Genomic DNA, 7,031 nt, shown 5'->3' on the forward strand with positions numbered 1-7,031 from the left:
GCTACGCATATTGGTTATTACTCGTTCTTAAATCGCGGGCTCTAGCAATAGCACCTACTAGTTGTACGAGAATGCAAGAGCAGCTAGCTATTAGGAGTGTTTGTTTATTTTGTTCATCTTAGCTCTCTAGTAAAATGGAATAAGTCAGTCCAGTAAAAAAAGATGTATGAATTAGTCAATGAAAGAAATATACTGACTTGTAGTTACTTCTGCAACCTAATTTTTTTTTTTTTGCTGATAGTATACAAATCTATTGTTGTTTTAGACGTAACCTATACAGATCCAAGCATAATTGTTTGCTGATAGTTTACCAATCTGTTTAATGTATCGATGTTTGGCATCTGACACGTAATGCATAACATATCAAAATCGAAGTGTTCCTATGTCTGGTGCTTCATAACCACAAACTTGTTAATTCAGTTTTTTTCCAACCCATATGTTAAAGCAACCAAAGCTGATGGTAATCAAATTAGCATACTGAATTACGAGTCATTTCACAATATAGAAAGGCTAACTAATTTTTTCATTTCTCTAGGAAAGATATTATGTTGAGTATACCTCTATGACTGCGAAAGATCATTTTTAAGAACGAGATGCAGAAAATGTAGAGCTCAATGAAGATGGTTTACAAGGTCCACCAAAGATCCATAATATATTAACAGGGATGCCACATGAAAACAAGATCACTAAGGCATATTCACGGCTTTTACTCAGTTATGACATTGCGCCTATTTGTTTAGCATGAACTGAACTACGCTTCAACTGTTGGAAGGACACAAAAAATGTATGCTAAAGAACATCAGGGTTGTGTACCAAGTTAGGAGATTACTAAGCAGGTATATGCTACTGTGGATTTGCATTTCGAATCAGTATGGTTGCATTGTTTTTTCTACAAGTAATATTATTGATTATGTTTGTTCATTCACAATTGCAGCAATGTCCTGAAAATATTGGCAAAGAGAGCTATGTCAATTCATCTTTAGGATGTCGGTGCATAACTGTCATAGATGCTTTGGGGGATGTTATTGCTTGCCCTAGGTTCTGTGTAAGTACATTTTCATACGTACAAGCAATATATTCCTTTGTTAGTTTTGAATGCTTACTTAATTATTTATTTATAAACTTTGTGTGTTGTAGATCAAAAAGAAGAAATCGAGCTCAAACCAGACAAATAATAACCTGGTATATTACATTCTTCTCTTTTTTCTTAATAACGGAAGACTCGGGAAATATGCAATGATTTGGTTTTAATAGTTGCATCCACCTATGTTATGACTAGATACTTGAGCGTTTGTAATTTTGCAAAACTTTTACTTATATCAATTATTTCGAATAGGACAAGGTACTTGTACCTTTCTTGCTCCTCTGCTTGACATTTTATCACGCCTCTTCTATTTCTTCTCTGTGACAAACATGCAATTATTTGTACCGTTGTCCATCCCATGTACATGTGAGCAAAACCAACAGTCAATCGGCCAGCTTGTTGAGTACTCCGGTGTGGTTTCTAAGGAACTTCCTCTTGGAAGCATGACTAGAACTGATGTCAAAACAGATTCATCGAGCTGGTTGAGAGTGGATAGCTCCGGTTAAGTTCAGGAGTTGAGCATGGAATTGCTAACCTGGCAACACGTGTACATAGGACATCTTCAAATGCATCTTATGACTATGCAGATATCGCCAATACACGGAAGGCAACATAAGTTTCTAGACATTTAATCCCTCTGGCAGAACGGTGCAAACTTTAGCTAGGAATAGTAGATCTTTGTCATGCAGAAGCAGTCTTGGATCTTTTTTTTTTATCTAATCAACTGAGCTTGTCATCTGACCCTCTACTAACTTTTTCCAAAGAGTTTCTTACTTTGGACGTGACTTGCATTTTAGGTAAAATCTGGAGCTAAATAGGACTGAAATGAATGAAGATGGAGAGGGCAAAGCATTTGTTTCCGCCTCAATAAATCAATGGAGAGATATTTGCTGTCATTTTTGAGAGATAATTGTTATATAGGATTTTTATGATTTTTCTGTTCAGGATCTTTCCCGATGTATCTGTGAATTATTGATATGAATATTCTATTCAGTTTTGAATTTCTTTTAGTATTAATGAATTTATTACGGTTTGCTCTATACATTTCAGAGTTCGTTCGTTACAATGGTCATGCCTTGTACTTGAACCTAAATACGAAGAAAAATTCAGTTTATTACTTGAATTTCTGAATAAAAGTAAATTATGCCAGCGCACATCAGTTTTGAGACGCTATATCCAAAAGTAAATGAATATATGTATGTATATACATAATGTATATAAGATGAGTACCCTGTGTATACGATGTACATACGATGTATAGATTAATACATCATCTCTAAAATATATTAAGACGCTAACATGGTGTGTTTATTAAAACGTCTCTACGCAGGTAGACATGCTTTGGAGCGTCGCTATGATAGCGTCTTCATGTATTTAGAGACGTTTAGCAAGCGTCCTTCCGTTACTTGAGACGGTGCATAAGGAGACGATCCTATGACGCTTTATGAAAGCGACTATACAACCACGTAGAGATGAAATTTCGCGTCTCTAGCCTTTAAACTTAGCGTCTTTACGTGTTAGTTGTGTTGTAGTGGTCTAAGCTCATAAACAATGTAACTATGTTTGCTGGTCAACAAAATGTGTTCAATGGTTTTCCAAAAAAAAAAAAAACTGAATGCAGTCTGTGTCTCGATGATGATCGGTAGTTGACTACTCCTTCAACACATGCCGGAACTTCAGCTTCCGAGGAATCTTCACACGTCACTAATGATCGGCATGCCGAGAACACAATGTCCCCTGTGTCATTGTGAAGGATCATACCCGCACCGGTTGTACCATCTTCCGATTTGAATGAGCCGTCGACTGTCAATTTAACCCAGCCTGAAGGAGGAGGAGACCACGGCCTGTCAGGTGGCTCCTTCTTACTGATAACTATCCTGCCCAGTAAAAGGAGCAGCTATCATTGTTGACTTCCCCTTCAACATGGCCTCGACTGGCTGCTCTTGTACAGTATTACCCAGAAGTCAACATGGGCCATAACATTCACATAGCTGCATAAGAACCGGCGAGAACTTTGAGTTGTCGGCAGTGGTTTGTCATGGGTAGCCTCATTGCGTGCATGCCACACCAGCCAAGCAACAAGGAGAGTGTTGTCAAGCATTTTTTCCGGAAGTTGATTAATTACCGTGTAGAACCATGCACCTATATTCACTTTCAGAGCTGGATCAGCTGGCAAGGGCCACAGACATTGCAGAGTCCTGGTACTCGCATGCATCGACGCAGTTTATTGGATTCATTCATTAGCTAGCACATTCGATGCTCATTTCCAAGCAAACACTTTCACCTTCGGAGGCACAGAAGCACGCCAGATTTTGCCCAGCACTGGTTCTCTCCACCTGGCAGATCACTAGATACAGGGATACAGGGAAATCCCACTGCACCGGCTGAGACTGGAGGGCCACTTTGTATGCACTTCTTACTGAAATTACTGAAAAGATAATTGATTTCTCTACTAACACATCCTCGTCTCCACGTCTAGAGGGCTTGATCTTTAGAATGAAATCTGAATGTCCAGCAGTTCAGAGTCACAAATCTGAATGCCAATTGAAGGAGTTGAAACTTCAGAACAGAAATTTTACATGGAGCAACGAAAGAGAGACCCCAACTCTTGTGCGCTTGGACCGGGCTTTTTGTAACGCCGGTTGGGATTTGGTTTTCGAAAACCATGTTCTTCACACCCTGTCGTCTTCCCTTTCGGACCATTGCCCCCTACTCCTCTCCAACCAAAGCGGCCCGAGGAAACCACCGATCTTCCGTTTTGAGTCCTTCTGGACCAAAATGCCTGGTTTTAAGGAGACTGTTCAACTTGCTTGGTCGGCGCCTTCTACACACACCCAGCAGGTCCACAGTATAAATCACAAGCTAAAGACCACGGCGCTTGGGCTGAAATCTTGGAGTAAAAGCCTCTTCTCCGATTGCAAACTTCAGCTCCTCATGGCTTTGGATGTCATTCTGCAACTCGACATTGCGCAAGAATCTCGAGACCTCTCTCTTGAGGAAAGAACCCTTCGCGCTGACCTTAAAAGGCGGGTGAAAGGTCTTGCTGCCCTGGAACGGTCCCGTAAGCACCAAGCTTCTAGAATCCGCCAAGCTGCCCTAGGAAGCGCAAAAACCACATCCTAAGGCTCAAACATAATGATGGTTGGGTTGTGACACACGAAGAAAAGGACAAGCTGATCTTCGACCATTTCTGCCAAGCCCTAGGTCGACCCCCTCCTCGCCAGCTGGACTTCAACTGGGAGGCCCTGAACCTCACGTCTCATTCCTTAGAAGACCTGGATCTCCCTTTCTCCGAGAATGAGATCAAGGAGGCCATTCTTGAAATGCCTTCGGATAAGGCCCCGGGACCTGACGGCTTCTCTATAGCTTTTTTTCGCTCCTGTTGGGACATTATCAAAGACGATCTTATGAGGGTCATCAACGCCTTTTCTGAGGTTTCGGCGCGCAATTTCCACATCATCAATACCGCCAATCTGGTGCTTCTACCTAAGAAGGATGGCGCGGATACCATTGCGGACTTTCGGCCTATTAGTCTTATCCATGCGATCCCGAAGATCATTGCGAAAGCTATGGCCCGTCGTCTTAGCCCTAAGATGAATGAGATCGTGTCGCGCAGCCAGAGCGCTTTCATAAAGTCCAGAACTATCCATGACAACTTCATGTACGTCAGAAACACCGCCCGCAAGCTTCACCGCAACAAAGTCCCATCCCTCCTCATCAAGTTGGACATCGCCAAGGCGTTTGACTCGGTACGTTGGGACTACATGTTGGATCTCTTACAACGTCTCGGCTTTCCCCAGAGATGGCGTGCTCTTTTGACGACCCTCTTCTCAACGGCTTCTTCACGGGTCTTACTTAACGGGGTTCCTGGAAAGAAAATCCCTCATGGGCGCGGCCTCAGGCAAGGAGACCCCTTATCGCCTCTGTTGTTCGACATCGCCATTGACCCGCTTCAAAGGATCTTAGAGGAGGCTACGACTTCCGGGATTCTTCACGCTATGCCGGGAGTGTTGACGGGCCCCCGAATCTCTTTATATGCCGATGATGCGGCCATCTTCTTAACCCCCACAGTGCACGATCTCGACGGTCTTGCCAACATCCTTCAACAGTTCGGGGAGGTTACTGGTCTGGTGACCAATGTGGCAAAGAGCTCCATCGCCCCCATCCAATGCTCTGACATCGACCTGGATGGTATTCTGGCAAACTTCCCAGCGGTCACAACCCCCTTCCCCATAAAGTATTTGGGGCTACCTATCTCTCTTGGACGACTCAAGAGGGCAGATCTTCAACCCTACATCGACAAAGCGGTTGCACGCCTGAACCCTTGGAAGGGAAGATTTCTAAATCGCGCGGGTTGCACCGCTCTAGTTAAATCGGTGCTCTCCTCTATGCCGATCTTCTTGTTGACTGCCTTGAAAGCTGACAAGGGCATTCTTAAGGCCTTTGCAAAGATCAGTCGCGGCATGCTTTGGGCTTGTCAGGAGACGGTCAGCGGAGGGAAGTGCAAAGTCAACTGGCAAAAGGTTTGCCGACCCAAGGAGCTTGGCGGGCTTGGGATTCTGGACATGGAAAAATTCTCTCGTGCCCTGAGACTCAGATGGCTTTGGTACGAATGGACAGCCCCAGAAAAGCCATGGGTGGGTTCAGAAACACCAATTGATGCCTCGGATTTGGACCTCTTCAACGCCGCTACTACAGTCACCATCGGCGATGGCGCAAAAGCCTCCTTCTGGTCTTCTTCTTGGCTTAATGGTACCCCACCTAAAGACATGGCACCTCTTATATATGTGGCGTCCAAAAGGAAAAACCGGACTGTCCGAGACGCCCTTGAAGGTCACAACTGGGTGGCTGACATTTCGGTTGAGGCTTTCACCGTCGATCATATGGAGCAATACGTTCGCCTTTGGGATCTCCTTTCGGCTGTCCAACTATCGCCAGACACGGAGGACTCCATAGTTTGGACGCTGACTCCCAATGGATGCTATACGGCCAGCTCTGCCTACAAAGCTCAGTTCTTGCCCGCTTTGCCTTGCTCTTTTGGCAACATCGTTTGGAAGCCTTGGGCCCCACCAAAATGCCGTTTGTTTGCATGGCTTGTGGTACAAAACCGCCTCTGGACTGCTGACCGTCTTGCCAAACGAGGATGGCCGCATCAACCTTTTTGTCAGCTATGCAGATGCTCCCAGGAAACGGCTCGGCACTTGCTCTTCGAATGTCGCTTCTCTAAGAGAATATGGATTGCTGCGGCTTCCTGGCTGGACTGCCCGGACCTTATTCGCTGCCTCGGTGCGGGGAGGTCTAAAGTGATGGACTACTGGCATGCTATCGCAAAAACCACCACCTCCTCTCCCAAAGGTTTACGAATTGCAATCATGCTTATCAGCTGGGAGATCTGGAAAGAGAGGAATGAGCGAGTCTTCAACAATAAATCTTCCTTGCCCTCGGTGGTCATGCAGAAGATCAAGGATGAAGGAAAGGATTGGGTCCTTGCCGGCGCTAAGAACCTGGCGGAGCTTATAGGCTGATCGTGTTTGTATCTTTTAGGGGTGGGTTCTTCTTTCCCGCCTTCTCTTTTTTCTTTTGTGGTTTTTGCCACCCCCTGTTTGCTTCTCCTTTATTAATATAAGGCAAAAGATTTTTTGCCCGTTTCAAAAAAAAAAAAAACAAATCAAACACTTTCAACTTTCTAATACATGTGACCAGTCATATCCTGGAGGCTTCAAATTTATATACTCCCCACTGACAAATACTTCCATTTTGCTTCCAACATTCATCCACCTGACAGTCTGAGACGCACCTGACCATGTGTACAGGTGGTCACCGAGATTTTAACCGATTGAGTGGAACTACTCCAGTCGTAAGATCAAAGTTTGTACTAGCAAAATATTGGTCAGAAAGTTGTGGAGACAGCCTGCACATACTCAAATTGCACAATTTATATCTTTCT

The 7,031-nt window shown here is 44.1% G+C and overlaps 1 long non-coding RNA gene across 1 annotated transcript; it reads left to right on the forward strand.

Moving 5' to 3' along the window:
- The first annotated feature begins 761 nt into the window (after positions 1-761).
- LOC127292912 (uncharacterized) lies at positions 762-2,122 on the forward strand. Its single transcript, XR_007845461.2, has 4 exons — positions 762-836; positions 935-1,045; positions 1,138-1,182; positions 1,882-2,122. It is a non-coding gene; the product is annotated as an uncharacterized lncRNA (long non-coding RNA).
- Positions 2,123-7,031: the final 4,909 nt, after the last annotated feature.

This window comes from Lolium perenne, chromosome 1 (assembly GCF_019359855.2).
Source record: "Lolium perenne isolate Kyuss_39 chromosome 1, Kyuss_2.0, whole genome shotgun sequence".
NCBI classification, from domain to species: domain Eukaryota; kingdom Viridiplantae; phylum Streptophyta; class Magnoliopsida; order Poales; family Poaceae; genus Lolium; species Lolium perenne.